This window comes from Protopterus annectens, chromosome 8.part0 (genome assembly GCF_019279795.1).
Source record: "Protopterus annectens isolate FY-2018-M chromosome 8.part0, PAN1.0, whole genome shotgun sequence".
NCBI lineage: Eukaryota > Metazoa > Chordata > Ceratodontiformes > Protopteridae > Protopterus > Protopterus annectens.
This window is the reverse complement of record NC_056741.1, coordinates 161,697,685-161,720,334: the sequence shown is the minus strand read 5'-3', so window position 1 is coordinate 161,720,334 and position 22,650 is coordinate 161,697,685.

Below are 22,650 nucleotides of genomic sequence, written 5' to 3'. Positions count from 1 at the left end.
GAGGGGCAGGCTGACCCTCTAATTGCACCACGTGGCCCTCAAGCTGGCATAGCAGATCTCCAAACTCCTTTTAGAGCTCACTATGCACTAATCCCTGGACCTGGCTTCGGGTGACGGTATCCTGTTCGCACCTGCTCCCAGTGGGGATGAGCCCCATCCCCTCAGGTGGTTCCACCCAAAGGTGGTGCAGGACCAGCAGACAAGGAGGTCCTGGGGTGGGTCCCAGATGTGCTGGATCCCGGTGCCATGGCCAGATGAGGTGGGAGAGTTGGGTCCGCTGGGACCGGCCTTTCCAAATGTGCTATGGTGTTGCAGTTTTAGAACATATGTGGGTTAGTAATAGTCAACACAATCCAGGATTAGTTATAACAGCATGCATAGATATTCCCATTAACCCAAAACAACAGATTTTGAATAGTTGCATAGCAAACAGAACACATGCATATATGGAACCACAGTGGCCATTACAATGGCATGCAGGTTACATTGCTAGCAACAGGCTACCAATGATAGTATTTAAACATGGAACATTAATAGAAACACATTTCAATATTTGCTGAACACTAGGACATGTGTCCCAACAGTAGGTTTGGTGTAAAACATACCCATTGATTTGTGTGTTTAGATTATTGTTGCAGATATGGGGGGGGGGGGGATGTCGATTAACAACTTGCATATCCTTGCAGTATTCACAACTTTAATGATCATTGCTCTACAGGTATTATTACAATATCCTATGGCCTTGCTTTGGGCAGTGGTATGCTTGTACGCAGTGTACACTTCAACCATCTTATAGCTACATTCTACTTCTCTTACCTGGTAGACCTGTGGGGGGAATGTTTGTTAACACTACCTGACTGTTTCTACATATATTCCCAACCTCCTAGTTAAAAGTATGCATACAGCTTACTACCACTCCCAGGATTCAAACCATGGCTGTGTCTTCTAAAAATACAACAATTTGGGATTTCATCAGCGTGAGCTATTTAGAAACTGCTGTCACTTTCTTCAGTGTTTTCTGTCTAAGTGTCTCTTGGTTGTACAATCTGACCTTGTAATTACAATATTCTTATACAGACATTCCTAGACATATTTTTTATGTAGCACAGTTTGAGAAACAGTGGTTGACACAACAGTACTATTCGAATATCAGATCTTGGTGAATGCCACATCTAAGGCCACACAATACCAGAGTAAATACAACCAGTCCATGATTTAGAACTTTATTGCCAGGCAGTTATACTTTTATTTAAATATGACCTGTATGGGACTATTACTGTCATATTGTCTGGTTTATTCAGTAGAATCCATACACATTTTTTATACTACCAGGTGACATTTTACTCCTTTATATTTATTTGGTATGACTACTACAAGTAGGATTTTTACTCACCAGCCTTGCGACGCAGCCTTTGCAACCTGCTTTCATGGGCTTCCTGGTTCACAGTCTGCTCAGCTGCAGCTGTAATGAAAATAGAGAAACATTAATGCATACCTATCCATCACATACACAGGCTGGACTTTGGTAAACAGTTATTGTTATGAATACTTACACACTGCTGGGACATCTCCCCTCTGTCTTGCTTCTTGGACCCAGTGTTCCAAGAGCCCCCTCTTCCTCCATTTCAAGTCGGCATAGTGGTGCCGGACCTGCTCACCAGTCTAAGGGATACCAGTGGCACTGGTAGGATCATGGGTGAGACTTTCCCAGGCTTCTGCTTTATATTGGGAGCCCTGGTACCGGTCCTGCAGCAGTCTCATGTAATTTTTTTTACCAGAAATCCTACCATGACCTTGGACCCTTGTATGCCCCAACGCTGGGCCCAAAAATGCATGCCCTCTCCAACACCTGCCATACTGCCTACAGTAGAGAGCTACAACCAGTTATGAGCTGTATTCCTGCCTGCGGGGTTTAAATATGGCTGATTTCCCACCCTTTGCCTTGATTGGATGGTTTTGAAATGCTGAGCTAAGCTAAGCTAAGGGCAAACCTGGTTAGCTAAGGTTGGCAGTGCTTAAAGGGTTAGGTTCAGCATTGCTTATCAATGGGTAAATCCACTTAGCTTATTCATTGTTTAGTATTCATATGTACACAATGCTTACACCTGGTCAGCATAGCTGTGCAATGCTTAGCATTGCTTATGCTTTATTATATTGGTGTACCGCCTGTATGGGATTGATTCATTATTCATTACATAATATAGATTTATTTACCTTCCCTGACATCCCCCAATGTGCTGTAATTAATTTATTCTTGTGTGACTATACTCTATGGGGCACTTGTGTTTATATGGGGGGTTTCACTACTTTATTACACTGACACCTCACATCTGGGCCTAATACACTACTCTGGTTGAGAAAAATAAGTTCTGTCTTACATAAATATACAAAAAATTAAAATTGTAATGTTTACACATACAAAACAGAAACGGCTTTGGTGAGGTTCAAACTGTGAATGACTACATACAAGGCATATGCTCTAACCGCTACACTATTGCACTTATGTGCATGTTGGATGTCTATTGCTTTTTAACTTATCCTGCCATTTCAGCTGGGCTAAGCATAGCTAAGCAATGGGCATACCTGTACAGCTACGCTTAAACTTTATTGCATATGTAAAAAGAAATTATTTGTTGTGTTTTTTAATTTGTACCCTTCAGAATAACCATGCTAATGCTAAACCTGTTATTCTAGCAGCTTTCTGGCTTTGTAAGGATGATTGTCCCTTATGGCTTTGTCCAGATTCCTTACTCTGACAGGTTGGAAGGTGTGCGCTATGTGCTTATGCTAAACCTGTTATTCTAGCAACTTTATGGCTTGGTAGGGATGATTGTCCCTTATGGCTTTGTTCAGATTTCTTACCCTGGTGGGTTGGGGATGTTATGAGCATTCTCGCTCATTTTAAATTTTCGAACGGCAATTCTGGAGTGCAGGGTGCGTGTATATTGTGAAAGCTCTGCTCTCAGACACACCCCCTGCGCTCATACACAGAACCATGTCTGTTTTGCAGCACTGTTGTTTTTATGTTAATTTCAAGCACAGGGTTTGGTTTTTGACCTTCCTTTGGACACTCGTTGCAAGTTGCAGCATGGCAGTGCGCCTTCATACATATGCATGGTGCGCTGCCGTGCTGCACAGGAACGGCCCCTGCCATGCAGGAATAAGTTATTCCTGCACGGCTGCTTACTGAATCCAGGGGTACATTTAAAAATATGTATTTCATTCATTTTTATCACTGATCATGAGATTTCCTGAACTTTTGTGTTGTGAACTCTGCTGTTTTTGCTCTTTACATTAAGAGATACATTGTATATATAGTAACATGGAACCTGATGATGGCTGTAATAGGTTTAGAGACACATTGCATATACAGTAAAATGGAACCTGATGGTGGATGTTGTATGGTAAGAGGTACATTATATAAACAGTAACATGGAATCTCATGGTGGATGAAGCATGTTAAGATATACACTGTATATACAGTAACATGGACTCTGATGGTGGAGGGAACATGTTAAGAGCATGTGTACACACTGTGATACAGAATCTGAAAGTGGATATTGTATGTTAAGAGATACATAGCATATACAATAACATGGAATCTGATGGTGGATGTCTTATGTTTATTTTATTATTTATTTATTTAACATTTGTTTACTGGAAAAGTCTGACAGAGCCCATTTTCAGTGGAGGGCCATGGAGAAATGCTCCAGATGCATGTTTTCAGAATGTGGGAGAAAACTGGAGCAGTCAGAGGAAACCCACACAAACACAGGGAGGACATGCAGACTCTGCATAAAAAGCACCCCAGCAGAGAATTGAACTGGAGAACCTCTTGTTGTGAGGTAACAACACTAACCACTGCACCACTATATATAGAGTAACAAGGAATCTGATGGTGGATGTTGTATGTTAAGAGCTACATTGTATAGACAGTAACATGGAATCTGATGGTGGACGGAGCATGTTTATATACATTGTATATACAGTAACATGGAGTCATATAGTGGAAGAAGAGTGCTCACCCAGCTTAGTCTGTTTATTTTGCCTACCTAATGTACAAGGTACAGAGCCTATAATCAAAATCTCATTTATTTGTTTTCTTTGCCTTCCCCAGCTCTGTTAATAGTCCATTATGTATGGTCCATCCATTCTTAAATCTTGTATAGCTTTTCACCATGGTACCTTTCCAGACAGGCTCTTACAATCATCCACTATTCCCACATGAATGTAATTTTTCATCATTTTTTAATTTATTTATTTGCAATTAGACATGGGAAAGTTGTGACTAGATCATGCAAGACACTTTTCAATGAAAGCCCAGGAAGAAAAGCTCCAGAAACATATTTAATGAGATAAAAAAAATACATACAAAGAAATTGTACTCACAAACTATTCTAACAAATCAGAATCATGAACCCTTAGTTGTCCACACTCTATCTTTTTTAAATATTGCAACTACTGGGAATTTATGAAAAAAATCATATTATTTCCATATGGCTCTATTTTGTAGAGACACAAAATGTGACACTCCTTTATTCTCTCCTTGAATAGCTTGTGATACAAATTGCCAACCATCTTTGATGCCTTTCTTGAACCTACATTTACTCTGCAAAGAAGAAAGTTTCATAAGAGAAGTACCCTAGGCATTATAAAAGAGGTGAATCCAGAAAGAGTAACTAGAAAATGTGTGTTATGACAGTTTCACTCTGAGTGTTAAGGAGGCACTGGAGTAGTTGGAACCCTTATCAGAAGTCCACATTCCCAGTTTGATAAATGGAAGGCTACCTGCTGTGGAGTTTTAATAGACACTGTATTCTATAAAAGAACCTTGAACTCAAATCTCTCACCCCTTGGTACAAGAATTCTGAAGAAGGCCAAAACTAATGTGGGGGGAGAGGTCCAAAATCAGAGGTGGATTTTAAATATTGCTCCTATTAACATGGAGAAGTTACTAGAATAATAGATGTTGCATCAGTATGTATTTTCTGAAGAATAATTAGTGATTCTTACCCTCAGTGATTTGCCACAAAACCACACATTTTATAAGCAACAGACCAAAAATATGAGCCACAAATCTGGTCAGTCTGTGAAATTGTGGCCATTTGTGATGTTCGTTTGCACTATAGTTTATATATATCTTTATAAATATATAGATAGAATATGTTTTATTGCTTCCCACTACTTGCCCTCTGCTGATCTCTGCCATTATTCCCTGATACACTTTGACTTACTCAGAGTACCCCCAGTAGCTCTTTTTCAAACAATCCCAGTATAACACTTTGATGAACAAGTCTCCTGACTTTCCAGAGGGCAGAGGGTTTCAATAATGAGGACTGAATCAGCTGAATTATCCAAGTACAGGGAGCCATGCTACTGCTGACAGCCAGTCAAGTCTCTATCTTGACGTCAGTACCTTCTATACAGGAAGTCATGTGTCACATTCTGGACATCTCTCACTCTCCATTAAACCTCACTTAGCCTTCTTCTACCTGGTCTCCACTAGAGAGTACACAGACAGTATGTATCTCTCATCTTCTCCACTGGATAGGAGAGCTGATGTCAACCACTTTATCTTATTTTACTCTGACCTACCCTTCCAGTATCCCAAGTCCATTCCCAAACCAAGGTCATGAGTAGTCCTAACCTAACCAGTTTTCACATTTTAAGGATAATCTAACGGCACAGACAACAAGCACCTTTCCTCCTTTCTGTGTTCTCTCAGCAGCCATTGCCGACCTTAGATGAAGTAACACCCTAAGCGAGGCTCTCCTTGACATTTGAGTAGACCTCAGAGGTTTGTCAGAAAGTTAAAAAATAACAACCACACTGTCCACAGCCCCTACACAATCTGTAATGACATTCTATGTACATTTTTGAAGTCTGACTGAAAATTGAAGTAGTAATGACCAGACTGCCCCCGACACACTTACATGACTACTAAGTAACCTATCAAGCATTTCATTGAGGTTCATAGCACTTACTTTACTTGCTTAAGGATTAGAGACAAAGCAAAAAATAATGTGCGGGGGGGGGGTCAAAATAATGGATAGTTTTTAATTATTACGCTAATTCATTTTAAAAGTTAATAGAACAGCTTGACTGTCTAATATCCGGCATTATTGACTGACAAGCTTTGCAAAAACAAATCAACAATTATTTTCTGAACAATAAGTATCCTGAAACTCTAATGCATTATATTACTGGCTGACTGCAAACCTCAGCAACTTACCAGAAAATATAATGTGGAGGGAGCAACAAGTTTTACAACAAACATTTTCTGACCAATAACCAGTAGGAAGCTCTAATGTCTGGCATTACTGACTGACTGTAATCCTCAGCAATTTTAGAACAAGCAGGGCAGAAGCATGAAATAATTTTTATCTGGTTACTTGCTAGGATCTATTGCTTCACAATGCAACGGGCTGATCCTGCTTCAATAATCCAATGCTACCTACATTGGTTGACTTTTTAATTTTGCAGGGTTTCTAGTTGTTGCCAACTGATGGTAAAGATTAAAAAAGTCCACAAAATTATTGTAATCATTCTTTCTGTCACATGACAAGTACTAGGAACACAACAGCACCTACCCCATATGACACTGTTTGGTTGGGGTGTCGTCTTTCACTTTTTCTAATTCCTTTACTAAAAAAATAGAGAGAACAATAAATAAAGTCAGAAAGGTGCCCCCTAGCTGAAGGGTGCCCTAGGCAGCTACCTAGCATAAATATATATATATATATATATATATATATATATATATATATATATATATATATGTTCACTTTTTCTAAATACTATATAACCGTGTTTAGTTTTAGAACATTTTATATAGACTTACAATGTTTGTGTTCCAAAAAGGGATAAGATGTGGAAGGCAAGCTGACAGATTTATTTATTTGTTTAGATTTGTTAATAGGATTAGAGCATTTATCTCATAATATAATATTTGGTACAATGCTTAACAATTACAGAATAAGTGTAGTGGAAAACTATGATATCTAAACACAAAGTGTATATTATATATAAAACAATAACAAGTACAGAGATTCACAAGTACAGTATTTGTACAATATGACAAAACATGCATAACATGCATGTTGTATACTTAGCTTATTGCAATACATTCTACAAGAGACAGAAGAAAGTGCTAGGGAAAGATAGTTGGGGGGGGGGGGGGCAAGTGGCAGTGTGGTTAGGTCATTTCACCAGCTGGGATGCATTTGCATTTAGCTTGATTTATAGGATGGGTTTTACTAGTGTATGGAATTTAGTGTTAAAACCCCCTTTAAGATTAGAAGAGAGGGATCCCCAGTGGTTTGAGCATAATACTGAAAAGGAATGCTTTCAAGTATGAAGTTTGATTATGGGGTTTGCAGCACTGGATGTGAATGATTGTGGTTTCTCAGGCTGTATGATGGGGTTTTCTCATCAGTTAAGAAGCTAGAAAGGACAGAGTCTGCTCATTTAGAAGATTGAATAGTTGTGAGTCAAGCGACAGATCAGCTCTTTGCTTGCCTTGGAGACTAGGTGATAAATTTATAGATTTTGTTTGAAATGGCTGGTATGGCTATGGTGTTTTTTGAATGTTGCAGCAACCAAAGGGAGAGCATATTTGAGTTGTGAATGTAATATGACTTTACCTATGGCTGACCTGGAGGAGAGGGAGAGAAAGGGGGAGGCCTTTTGGGCCCAAAAAAAAGAGTGGATTAATCTTTTTTGTATTTCTGCTAAGATGCAGATGGAAAGTGAGGGAAAAGTCTAACCATCTTCTGAGATCCTTGAAAGAAGGGACATTCTATAATGGGGTATTGTTGTGGACATGGAAAAACAGGGAGTTGTGGGCTCTGCTGAGATTCTGCCTGCTTGACCTTTAGATTTCTATAGTTTATCTATTGGGTGAAGGAGTAGAAGTCTACCTGTAGTTCATTAAATAGTGAAGGCAGAGAATGATTTGAGTGATACAGGACTATATCACTGGCACATATTAAGAGAAGAAGGAGAGATAGGCTAAAACGACGTTTGGTAATGTACATTGAAAAAAAAAAAGTGGGAAGCAAGAATAGAACCTTCAAGAAACACCTGTATGGACTGGGGAGGCAGAGGACGTAGCAGAGCTGATGCTGACTGTCAACTGATGATCTTTCAGATAACTATGAAATCAGTGAATGGCGCCTGTGCTGACACCACCAAAGTGAGAAAAATGGAAATGGAACAGTAGTCAAAAGATGGTGTGATTTTTTTTTTTTTTTTTTTTTTTTTTTTTTGGGCAGAGGTTTGGCAATGGCAGTTTTTCAGATGTTGGGCATAATATTATTAAATAAGCAGAGACTGAAAATATATAGGTGGGTTTTATAATGCAGTCATGGCGGAGGTAAATGAACTGGGGCTAAGACTGTCTGAACCAGAACGGCTATCTTGCTAGATTTATTCTAAAAAAGATGAGACATCCTTAGAAGAAATTCATTTGTCATAAAAAGAGGATATATTCTGGGGGAGAAGGTGTGAAAGCAGTATTCTGCTAGGAAAGTGATTGAAATGTCTGAGGGAATTTCTTGCAGAAAGGCTGATAGATGTAGGTTGTAAAGATGTATTTAGGTTCTCTCCTTATTATAGGTAATACTCTTTGCAGAATTTTTCAGGGCTATATTTTAAGTAGTTCTGAAGTCATATCATAGCATGACTTTTGTTTCATATCATAGCTTGTGTAGCTAAGTTACAAAGCTGAGTAAAGCATTTTTCTATTATTTGTAGTAGGGTGGGAACCAAACCAAACCAAACCAAGGCTCACGTTATGTCAGGGACCAAAACTTGAAACTCCAAAATGTTCCCAAACCAAAGGGATAGAATAAAAATAAAAATGTTTGCCAACATTTAAAAAAAAAATCTGCAGTGGTGGTGCTGCGGTAGCATTGTCGCCTCACAGTAAGACGCTGTCCGGTTCGACTCTCAGCTAGAGCGTCTTCTGCGTGGAGACATGCGTGAATGGGTGTACCTTCATTGAAGGTTGAGCGTCAGGGCTGGCAACTCGGCATGTAAAAATCAACTGCCAATCATTAGCAGACCGGAGTTCCGCTGTGGCGACCCCTAACCGGGAAAAGCCGAAAGACACAACAACAACCAACATTTCAAAAAAAGTTTAATATAAAACAAAAGTCACAAGCCACAATAACAAGGGTTTATTGCTTTCATCCCTAAAACTGAACTTCATTAAAATCATAATGTCAAAAAAAAAACAGTTTAAATAAAACCATTAATTAATCATGTGATATAAAACCATAGTAGGAAGTCTGATTAAAAGAAACATAACCCCCTATAAAACATGTTAAAAAGTAAACCTGATGTGTTACAACTTAAAACTAATACATAATATGAAAATTCTTCTTCTTTCGGCTTTTCCCGGTTAGGGGTCACCACAGCGGATCACCTGTCTGCTCATGATTGGCAGTGGAGTTTTACGGTGTCGAGTTGCCAGCTGGCATCCAACCTTCCACAGAAGGCACATGCACACACTCACACCTAGGGCCAATTTAGTGTGTCCAATCCACCTACAGTATGTCTTTGGGATGTGGGAGGAAACTGGAGCACCCAAAGGAAACCCATGCGACCACAGGGAGGACATGCAGACTCCACAAAGAAGGCACCCCAGCCGAGGATTGAACCGGAGAACCTCTTGCTATGAGTCAGCAACGCTAACCGCTGCACCACCATGGCCGCCCTTAATACATAATATGAAAATAAATTATGAAAATGTGTGCGTTTCTGTTTATATGGTAATTTTTTATCTGTGTTTTTACAAATCATATTTTATATATTTAATTCATTTTTAAAAATGTTTTATCTGTCATTTAATTAAATAAATACTGGCAGTTTAGAATAGACTTGTTTTTAACATGCATTTTACCTGTCAGCAGCTAATATATTCTGGCACCTAGGGTGAACGCTGCTTACTCCTTCTAAGAACATAAAGTACAATACTTGTATTTATTGTCTAATACTTTAGTGAAATATGCTTTATGCTGAATATATATTATAGATGCTTTGCATTACATCTGCTTGTTCTGAGCAGTTATATTACTCTACTCTCTACAATTGTAATTCATGTAATTTTTCTTCTGCCTGACTCATAGCCAAAATGATTGCAGGACTAGTTTATGCATCTAGTCAACTGCTGTCAGAGATTGAGCATAACTCACTGGCAAAGTCTGTCATTCTGCATGGGATAAATGGGTTATGCTTAATGATTGGAATTAATGCAAAATTAAATAAAAGGCTATACATTTCAGTGTACCACTTCCACTAGGAAATGTATGTAGCTATGTTCCTCTTGTACTATTAGACTGTGCAACACAAGAACCTGAATCACAATGTCCTAACCCTAAAACAATAACCCTATTCCTAATCCTAACCCTAGCTCTAACCCTAAACATAAAACCCTAACCCTAAGTCTAAAACAATGTCTCTGTTCCTCATCCTAAAATCCTAAGCCTAAGTCTTAAACTCCAACACTAAGGATAAAATTGAAACACACCACTGATGTCTCTTTTTTGTCAAGTTCAGCTTATTACTGGACTACAGTATCCCCTGACACTATGTCTAGACTTCTTATCAGATGTATTTTTCTGGGACACTTTAAATAGCTTGTGCTGTATCCCCTTGGTTGCAACAAGAAATTATTACTGTAAACAGATGCATAAAAAAACACATCAAGGCAGATAGCACTAGGTAAATAAGTGGAAGAAAAAGCATGAGAAAACAGAGCCAAAATAGAGAAAATGTAGATCCAAGTGCTAGGGTGTGCATGCTAATGCATATGTCTTCCACTTCCTCTGTAGAGTATGCCTTTCTGATCAGTGTGAGGATTAGAAATATAATATCATCATTTCATAATTAAGGCCTCTTTTATTGATAATGCACTGTGGATGTATAATGTCAACCACAACAACTGCTGATGACACTGGACTATATGAGATTTGGAACTTTGGAAGACATGACATCATGGGTTCATAGAGTCATAGGTCCATAGGTGTTTACTAGCCTAATGACCACAAGGGCCTTTTTAACCCTAGCCATGCATTCCAAATCTCTTACAAGTTCTGATACCCTTGATAAGTGTAAGCATTGGCCTGGGAGATGAACCATTTACAGGTTACCTGTCTGCATTAGAGACACATGTGCCAAACCAGGGATGAATTTCTGGTTTCCCATCCAATTGTCCAAGTTGCACTTGAATTGGGTTAGGGAGGAACTCTGCTTCACATGGATGGGGAGCCTGTTCCATAGACAAGTAGTCTCTGGGATACATACCTATCTCTCCTGCAGGTCCTATTTATATTAAAGGTAAGGTTTAAGTCTTTAGAATGGGTAATTCTGCTATTGTTTGTTTTGTAGGATGTCCATCACAGTTGGGTCTGACAATGCCCTGTATGCCAGGCATAGATCTCCCCTCAACAGCCTGTAGGAGACAGAATACAGGGATAGGGCCTTGAGGCGGTCTGCATAGGACATATTAGTTACGCCCTGTATTCTTTTACTGAGGAACCTCTGTGGACATTCCAGTTGTTGGATATGGCTGGTTAGGTACATACTAAAGGGTGCATTGTACTAAATGATAGGTCTGATGAATGCCGAATACAGTGGAACAATGACTTCCTTGGACTTAGAGTCCATACCTTTGTTTATAAGTTTCGCAAGATAGAATGATTTCCTCACCACTGTAGACACGTGATGATCAAAGGCTAGATTACTATCGGGTCGATATTACATAAATGAAAATCCAAAAACACGAATGACCTAAAGGTTGAAAATGCAGGACCTCAAACATGTTATTGTGGGGGGCTGTGCCCCCACACTCCCTAGTAAATATATACAAACTCCGAGACTGCACTTCAGTGAGGAAAGGGCAAATATTCCAATCCTCACTGTACCGTGATTATACAAAAAGCAGATCGAGATCCAGCATTTCCGCCCTTTAGGTTGTTCGCTATTTAAGCTTTCAGCGTTCTAATAGGAACCCATTACTATGTATGTGTGCCCCTAAGTCCCTGACTACTGGGTCAGCTCTAAGGGGTGTGCTGTCAATATGATAGCTACCAGGGAGGGATGATCATTGTAATAATGTACAACAAAGATAATGAAAATGACAAAACAAAACAGCACAGCAGTTATGATGAGGGAGGGACTGCATGCTTGCAGATATATAAGCAGAGGTTGTCTAAGTAATAATTATATATATATATATCATACCTCTCAACATCTTAGAGCAAGAAATCTGGACAAAGCCATAAATAATGAGGGGACAAAGGGCCATAAATAGGGATACTTTTTAAATATTGCTACTGCAAACTTAGAAAGGCACCATTGTTTGACTTAGCTTTTCTGCTTTGCTTCATAGGAATCCCCAATAGTGTGCTCACATCTCTCTCAGCAAAAGTTTCATCCTGTGTCTTGACCAACCTCCAATCAACCCAAGGCTGTCTCGTTGCCCTGCAGTATGAGACCCTGTGTCGGTGAAACGCTAAAGTGCTTTCAGCTATACTAGTTCCCTTCAGCAAAAGTTTCATCCTGCGCCTTTGCCAACCTCCAATCAACCCAAGGCTGTCTCGTTGCCCTGCACTATGAGGCCTTGCATCGGTGGAACACTAAAGTGCTTTCAGCTACACTAGTGTATGTCAGAGTTGTATTTAAACTGTCCTCTAAACTAAAGACTCTTTTCCCTTTCACTCTACACGTGCACACTACTGCTCCCCACCCCTATTTTTCTTTTCCTATTGTACTCCTAGGTCAATTACTTAAAACTACTTTCTCTTGGAAAAAGTTTACCTATGTATCTGCAAGCCTATATTACAATTGTTTTTCCCTGTAGAAGTGGTGGTCCTCTTCACCACACTGTACTAGATTAGTAGCATAAGATTTGTAGTTATTAGGAAGATACTGCACTACAGTGACCTGACATTGACTTAGTTTGGTTTTCCTGTTTTCTTTTAAAGGCTGGCCTAGTCAAGTTTTTCTGATTCACAACCTTGCATTACTTTGTGCCTACCCCCTCCCCCACCTTGATCCTGCACAACTCCCTCCCACTCCTGCTTAATTACAGAGGTATCTTCCTTTTACTGTTCTGTCCTGACTGGCCCTATAGATAGGTTCTGCAGTCTCGAGGACTGGTGTAGCCTGGCTCCATTCGCCTCGCTACGCCCAGCTCACTCTGCTCCCCTACCCTACCCTCATTTCCCACTCGCCCCTACTACCTCTACATTTATTCTAACCCCAGATCACCTGATCACACCCTCCTCCAATCAACGACCTCTCATACACACCCCTTATCAAATTTCTACCTTAAAAAGGTACATAGTATCGACTTGCCATGTATTCACACTCACACCCATACTTTAACCCCAAAACCACTAAGACTCAACCACTACTCCCTCATAAAATACCATTAATCCTAGGATTTCTCTTCTTAACCCTCACATGCCTAACAAACACCACATCATTATATACAAACACATCACTAAAAAACACATCATTCCACATAACACTTTCTCAAACAAATATACCCTCACACATTTTCTTTTCTATCTCTTCTACATTAAAGACAGCTTAATCCTACACATTCTTAAGTCTCACACGACACCATCTTACACTAGAAAAACATCATTTAGATCCAACATAGACATAGTGCACACAATTAAACACATACTGTTTATCACTAAAAATCTACTTATATCTGGAGACATACACCCAAACCCTGGACCACAAAGCTCTCCACTCTCTGCTAGGCAAATCTCTGACCTATTGATTCTGAATGTCAACAGCAGAAGTATCTCTAACAAACTTTCTGATCTACATGTATTTATAGCTCACTAATCCCCTGACATACTAACCATTACTGAGATGTGGCTAAAACCTAGTACACAAAATGAAGAAATTCTCCCACCAGGATATAATATCCTAAGACTGGATAGAGTGGGCAAAAAGGGAGGTGCAGTTGCTATCCTCTACAAAAATACAAGCAACATCAAACCTCTACAAACCCCCATACCTAAATTTCAAAATGCCGAAACCTTAGGTTCAACCCTAAGCATAAATGACACAAAAACTATCATTCTCTGCTGTTATATTCCCGCAGGTAATAACTCTCCCATCATTGAAGAAATGTTACAATGGGCCACAGATAATCTCCCCCAAGAAACCATCTTATTAGGTGACCTGAACACTGATTGGTCAGCCTGTACCTGTAACAACCCCACTAATCATATTAATCTTTACAGTTTTACCCAACTTATCCAAGAACCCACTAGAATCGACAAAAAAACCCACAAACAGTCTATTCTAGATTGTATGCTAGTTAACTGCCCCAAACAAAACTATCAGACAGGATGCCTTCCTGATGTGGTCTTAGTGACCATCTCCCCACTTTCCTCTTGTGGAAATGTACCAACATAGCCAAACCAATTGTTTTTAGATAAGTCAGAGATGATCATAAACTAAATATACAAGAACTAAACTGTATTCTAAAACATAGTAACTGGAAACCACTACAAACCCTAAAACTAGACCAAGCCGTTGACTACTTCAACAATATTCTCATCAATATCCTTGATAGACTCGCACCAAATAGGAAAATAAGAGCCAAGTCAAACTATGCACCATGGCTAACTAGGGAAACTAGAGCCCTTCTAAAGTCAAGGGATAAGGCTGGGAGAATTTTGAAGAAATACAATACTAGCCTAGCCAAACAACTTAGAAATCAGGCCAAGACACAAACTAAACTCGATAGACAAAATTACTTCCTCAATATTAAAAAAAACATTCAAAAGATCCCCAAAAGTTTTGGCATGCCATTATCTCTCTCCTAAAACCAGGCAAAACTACCACTCCCACTCCTAACTCCATGAATGACAACAAGGACATTGCCTCTCAATTCAATCACCACTTCACAGAATCCATCTTAACACTATCCTCCCAACTATCCAAAAACAGCCCTACATGTAACCCAACCAAATGCCCTGACAACATCCCATGCTTTATGCTCTCACCCATTCCCATCTCAACAATTAAAAAACGCCTCCTAAAACTGAAACCTACCACCCTTGCCACTGACAATCTACCAGCCATCTTCGTAAAAATAGCTGCTGAATCCTTATCCAACCCTATTTCTATTCTTATCAATCGCTCCATACAAGAAGCATATGTCCCACAGCTATGGAATCATACATTATTCCACTACATAAAGGCGGAAACTCTTACGAATACTCAAATTATTGCCCCATTGCCATTCTACCCCCTTATCTAAAACACTAGAGAAATGTATACATTCTCAGGTAACACAATTCCTAAACTCACACCATCTCCTCTCCCCCACACAGCATGGCTTCTGACAACACCATAGCACAACCACCACTCTGCTCTTTTTCATCAGTCTGACCAACCAACATAGAAATAATAATACCTTTGCATCTACAATATTTCTAGACCTCTCCAAAGCATTTGACATGGTTTCAGATTCCTTACTGCTAGACACCTGACACCCCTATCCTTTGCCCCTTCCACTATAGCCTGGTTTAAAAGCTATCTGTCAAATAGGCAACAATCTGTCCAATGGCAAAGTGTACTATCCCCCTTACTCCCAGCTACCATAGGTGTACCACAAGGCTTCATATTAGGCCCACTTCTTTTCTCCATATTTGCCAATAATCTCCATACCACCACACAGCATGCTTCACTTATACAGTACACTGACAATTCAACTCTTATCTATTCAGCTTCATCACTTCCCACCCTACAACAACTCATTCAGGAATCCTTTAGCTCTGTGGAAAGTTGGATCACTCAGATCCAACTTATCCTAAACCCTAATAAAACCAAATTACTATTTTTCACCCCCAACAAAACTATTTCCACCCCTATATCCTTCACTATTTCCTCCAGAAATGGCACTATTATCTCTCCCTCTGACCATAAAAAACTCCTAGGTATTGAAATTGATAAAAATCTACACTTCAATGTCCACATTTCACAAACTACTAAAAAAGTCCATAAAAAATGGGTACATTATTCAGGCACAGGAAATCCCTCTTGAAACAAACACGGATTACCCTATCCCAAACTCACCTCTTGTCTACCCTAATGTATTCTGCTCCAATTCTTACCCAGCTTAGAAAACTTGACCTTGCCAGCCTCGAATCATGTTATAATAAAATTGCCAAGTTTGCAAACAACTCTAACTTTAGAACCCACCATTGCCAGGCTTTAAGGGAACTGCAAGGGTTGGAACTTCCCCAGTTACTAACCTATCACCAATTAATCAGTGCCTACAATACAGTAACACATCCAGAAAAAAAAACTGCACTAGGCCAACTTCTCACCCACTAAAATAAAAATCGTTCTCTCCAATCTTCCGACAAACCCCTCTTCTCTATCGCTAGGGCTAACAATACTGCAGGAAAAGCAATGTTCTTCCACTCCATAGCTAGAACCTGTAATAATCTCCCTCCTGCTCTGATTTCTGCCCCTACCTCTTCTCACTTTAAAAACTCACTTAGAACACACTTAAAGAATAAGTGTCTATGCCCATGTATTACATAAGTCCTCAAATTATTCGACTTATATACCTCACTTCCTAATATACCTACTGTAGTATATATATTACAGTCTAGGTCTTCTCCTAATGCTGATTGAATTTGTATACTTATTCTGTTATTAAACATGTGTAACTATTTTTCCTGTATATATAGGTCTTGTTATATCTTCTGCTGTATACTGTATTTTAACATATTGTTTGAAAATTCTCTGTATACTGTATTTTAACATATTGTGTAAAATTTTACCTACTGTGGAGCTTTTCTCCCCAGGCCTCCACTGAAAATGGACCTGTGCCAGTCGGACCATCCCAGTTAACAAATGTAAAATAAAATAAATAAAAGTTAATAGAATAACAGAATTTTTGAGGGATATGAAGTCTGAAACTCAAATGCCTGTCATTATTTTTCTGACTTCCACCCTCAATGCTTTTCCAGTGATTTGCCAGAAAACCACAATTTTATGAGAAACAGACCAAGAATATGAGGCAAAAATTTGCTATATGGACATTTCTAATGCTACAGTGGAAAGTTGGTTGGCTTACATTGCCAGAGTAGAAACTGAAGTTAATAGTACTAAAGGTACATTATTTACTTACATATTTATTTGTTCATTCATTTGTTTTTACTTTAGTAATGAAAGGGTCTAAAAGCCATTGTTAGCCAAAGCATAAAACATCTGTTTGATTGTGTTACAGTCTTGAGAAACATTCTGTTGCAGATATTAAAACTCTCACTATATAAAGTAACTTGAAGACATGACTAAGTAACTATATAGGCACTTGTAATGAAATATAAAGAAACAGACACACATTAAAAGCATAATTTTAGACAATAACAAGTGGAAATCACAGTTTTAAAAATACCCTGGTTTATCTTTGGAAATGAACTATACCAATAATGACTTGTTTCTTTTTTTTTTTTTTTTGCCTTCTTTGCCCCTGCTGTCTCTTGACCAGACCGTTCAGTTCCCATCATAGGGGGAGAGTTTACTGAGAAGACTCATCATTCAGACTGTCATTGAGGTGGCTTCAGTAATTTTTCTATTATTGCCCTAGCTGCTGAGTGTAGTCAACAAAGTACCAGGAAGAGGCTTACAATGGGCTGTCCATGGAGGGCATTACCACACTTCTGCAATGAGAATTCCTTCCCAGCAATGTTGCCTCTCCTTCTTAAGCATGAGTGATGGTCTTTCTTGTCTCCACCAGCGAGATCACACCTAGTACTTTGCCCTCGAGTGTAGACTGTTCTCTCCTCTCCCCAGTACAGGTGAATGAACCATACCCCTTCACTCCATCCTTCCCAACTTGGCCTCCCCAATACTAGGGCCTCTAACAGAAACCTAATTATGTAGATCATAGTTAGGACTCTGTCTTTCTGCACCACCATAGAGCCAGGCAAATTAAACTTTTTAACACCCTTATCTCAGTATCCCTATACTATGAAGTAACAGATCCTACCACTTGCAGCACACAAAAGCAATAAATACAAGGTATTTAAAGGGAGGTTGGCATAATGGCTAAGATATTTGCTTTACAGACACATGGAGCAGGGTTTGATTCTCACATTGGTTAATTAGCTAAGCTTAGATTGGCCCACAAGAGCAGTTAGTCTAGTACTAATCTATGACTCTATGAATTTATTAGTATTGAAAATTGGTAACAGATATGCTAAACTGTATAAATGTATATATGATTCAGAAGTGAAAATATTCAATAAAACATACAAGGTATGCAGTAATCAGAAAACAATTTAATGCAGCAGTTGAAACGTAGAAATATGAATGGTTGATCTGTTAGATAACAAACAGGAAGGTGAACAGAATACCTAAAGCAGCAGAAAACATCATTGAGTATTTGCTGCCATATTAAGTAATTGTACTGTAAGCCGCGGTGGTGCAGCGGTAGCATTGTTGCCTCACAGCAAGAGGTTCTACCATTTGATTCTCAGCTGGAGCGCCTTCTGTGTGGAGTCTGCATGTCCTCCCCGCGGTCGAGTGGCATTCAAAAGACATGCATAGATTGGGCGTGCCTTCGCTGAAGGTTGGGCGTCGAGCTGGCACGTCGGCACCCGTAGAAAATCCACTGCCAATCATTAGTAAACCGGAGTTCCGCTGTGGCGACCCCTAACCGAGAAAAGCCGAAAGAAGAACAAACATTAAGTCATTGCACATTTTATCATCATCAAAAGAGCTGAAACTGAAATCCTTATAGCTATCCATGCATGTTCTGAACCATTTGTCCTGGAGATGGTTGCAGTAACAGCAAACCAAACAAAGCAGACCAGAGATTCCCTATCTTCATCAACAATTTCCAGCTTATCCTGCAGAATTTCCAGGTCAGTCAAGTGATACAGTCTCTCCAACATGTTTTATATATATATATATATATCATAGGTTAATACTAAGCTAACTGCCCTTGCGAGCCATTTTAAGCATAGCCAATTATCCCTTGTGAGACTCAAACCCTGCACCTTGTGTTTGTAAGTCAAACACCTTAACCATTAGGCCACCCTCCCAACCCTATATATATATATATATATATATATATATATATATATATATATATATATATATATATATATATATATATATACATACATATATATATATATATATATATATATATATATATATATATATACATATATATATATACATATATATATATATATATATATATATATATATATATATATATATATATATATATATATATATACATATCTATATATATATATATATATATATATATATATATACATATCTATATATATATATATATATATATATATATATATATATATATATATATATATATATATATATATATCTATATATATATATATATATATACATATACATATATATATATATATATATATATATATATATATATATACATATACATAGATATATATATATATATATATATATATATATATATATATATATATATATATATACATACATATATATAGATATATATATATATATATATATATATATATATATATATATATATATATATATATATAGAGAGAGATATATATATATATATATATATATATATATATATACATATATTTTTTATATATTTTTATATACATACATCTATATATATATATATATATATATATATATAACATATATTTTTTATATATATATATATATATATATATATATATATATATGTATATTTACTTTTTTGTCTTGTTCTTAATAGTTGCGTGTATGTTCTTGTTCTTAATAGTTGTATGTATGTTATTTATGTAATTCATACTTGGAGTGTCACTGAAACCGGAGTCAAATTCCTTGTATGCATGCATACTTGGCCAATAAATGTGATTCTGATTCTGAAATCTTTTTGTTCTGAACTGCTTGCTTACTAAACATTTGCAAATTGCAGTGACAAAGTGGAAAAACGTGGCCATGTCAACAGTAAACTCCTGTCCATTCATTTTCTTATATCATCTACTAATGCTGAGTTACATTGTTGTTTTGGTTGAATATGTTGCTAACTTGCAGATCATTAATAGTTTTTTAGGTCACATGTAAAATACAATGGCAGGATGAGTTAACTAACTTAAGAATAAACAAAGATCTGTCTAAGGTGTGCATGAGGAGATGAATTATAGAAATTATTTAATATGACTATATTTATTAATGCTGAGCGCTTGTTAGTAATATAATGTAGAAAATGGTACACAGTCTGTTATATAAAAGAAAACCATAGTCATTAACAGAGGGTCTCTGTGGTGTACTGTGCTCCAGTGTCATGTCAAACACAGATTTATAAAATTGTTAGGTTCATTTGGCAGTAAAACGTCAGCTATTTGTATAGTAAGTGGATCTACTTCAGTGAGGTGTCCAGCTGGTAAAAACCCAGCTGCATAAATTTGTTAAGGGCAGGATAACTTGGTTGTGCAGGTCTTTGTGTGCACTATACACACACCATTGGGATATTCCTTTCCATCCTTTTTATTTTATGAGATTAGAGGAGAGTCATTTCACGGAAATGATGACAGTTATGCTGTTCTGCTTAGCAGATCGACATTTTTTGAAGTTTACATGCTGAGATTGCTGAGATGCAGTATTAAGTAGGGTATGTCTGCAGTTATACTCTCAGAAATCCCTGACTTTACCACAGAGCATAGTTCTGCAGGAACATAGTTGTCCATATTGCTACCCAGTAGCACACAATTTCCTTTATGAAGTATGCTGGGCTCTAGTTCTTTGTTTACCATGCCAGACTAATTGGTGCATCACATTTATGAATAGCACGCCATGTTCACAAGACTGTCTCACAGAACACATTGTAAGAGATAATAGCCCAGTGTTTACTTAACAGAAGTTTGGATGTGTCAAAAAACAAACTGGCTTAAAGCATCTTTAATCATCACCTATAAATGAGTTAGCTGAAAGGTTTATTCAGCCTTTGAAAAACTCTATCAAGGCATAAGCTACAAAGGCTGAAAGCCTCCTTTTCCTTATGACATACCAAAATGCAGTAGAAATAACAGTTTAATTCATGAATTATATCTTACTATTGGAAGCCAGATATCCAAAGAATGGAGTGTGATAAGCCATTTGAACATGTGAATGACAGATCTTTTTTACAGGACAGAATATGCTGGCACATTCTTGCAGGAGTGATGAAGGGCAGCCAAGTAAAACCATCTCTACTCAGTGACAATGTCCATAGCTAATGTTGTCAGTGGCATTGGCAAATGACAGGTAGATGACACCAAAAGTTACAATATACCTAAAAGTGTCTTTCCAGCTCAGACTTATTAAACCTTAATGGCATAACATATATAAACAGACATGTGCTTCTAAATGGATGAAATATTAACTTATTTGTATTTTTAAATATGCCAGATCACTCTCCCACACGGGCCTTTTTCAGACTTGGCCAAGAAGCATCGTTTGGTTAATTACCTTGTTCAGAGTTACACAGCAGGGAAATGGATCAAACATTGGATTATAGGATAAAACTCATCAGTTCATAATTCCTCCATGCTAATTGCTAGACACTGTTATAATATAAAATGTTATAAATATAAAAAAGGAGAATACGTAAAGATGAATGAAGACAAATGTTTGAATGATGCTGAGCATGTAATTATTCTCTGTAGAATACATTATTCTGTTCAGCCTAATTACCATTTAAGTAGCATAATCCTCTCCCTGATTTGACGTGGTTAATTTATGGTAAATCACATGTGTGTAGCTCAAGATAGGGTAGAGGCACATGCTAAGACAAATGACAGTAACAATGAAGTAAAGTGATAAAGTACTTAGCAATGAACAGCATGGCTGTACAAAGACAAAGGCAGAATGTGTGGCCCAGCAGGATATCTCAGAGGGATACCTGCGTGAAGTACTATATGCCTTATCCAGTAGGCCTAGTCTGGTTTTACAAGGTCACTACGTGACTTTGACCACATCATTTAGACAGTTTCAGTATTCATGGTTTTCATCTGGAAAAGGAACACCTCTCCCTAGAGTTTTATTTTGATTAATAGATGAATAATGTGCAAAACAAGTAGAATAAAATTAAATTTGTGTGTAAGTAACCAAGAAATGAAAGGACGGCATACAAAACGCCCCTGAAGAACTGCAAATATGCTAAGACAGACAACTTCCTCTTTAGAAAGGATACATTAACTCCTGCTACTGAATGTCAGAAATAAGCTAATTGCAAGAAAGGAGTGCATAATGATTAAAATTAATTAAGTAAATGTGTAGAATCTTTCAAATTAACTCCACCCATAGGCTATCTCATGTCCCTGGCCAGTCCTGTTGCAAGCTTTGTGGTGGGTTATCCTGTTTTTCAGGGTTATACCATTACCTCAGCCAGAAATGCAGACATTTGTTTGTTTATTTATTTATTTATTCTTTAATGTGTTTACCACGATAGGGCACTGATTTCATTGAATCCATCTCTGACCCAGCCTAGAGTTACTTCAAACGAAACACAATTAGCACATGTACAATGCATTCTAGTAAAATTCAAATAGTTTCTCTGCCATTAAGATACCAACAAATGGGTTGTTTTATAAATAAATT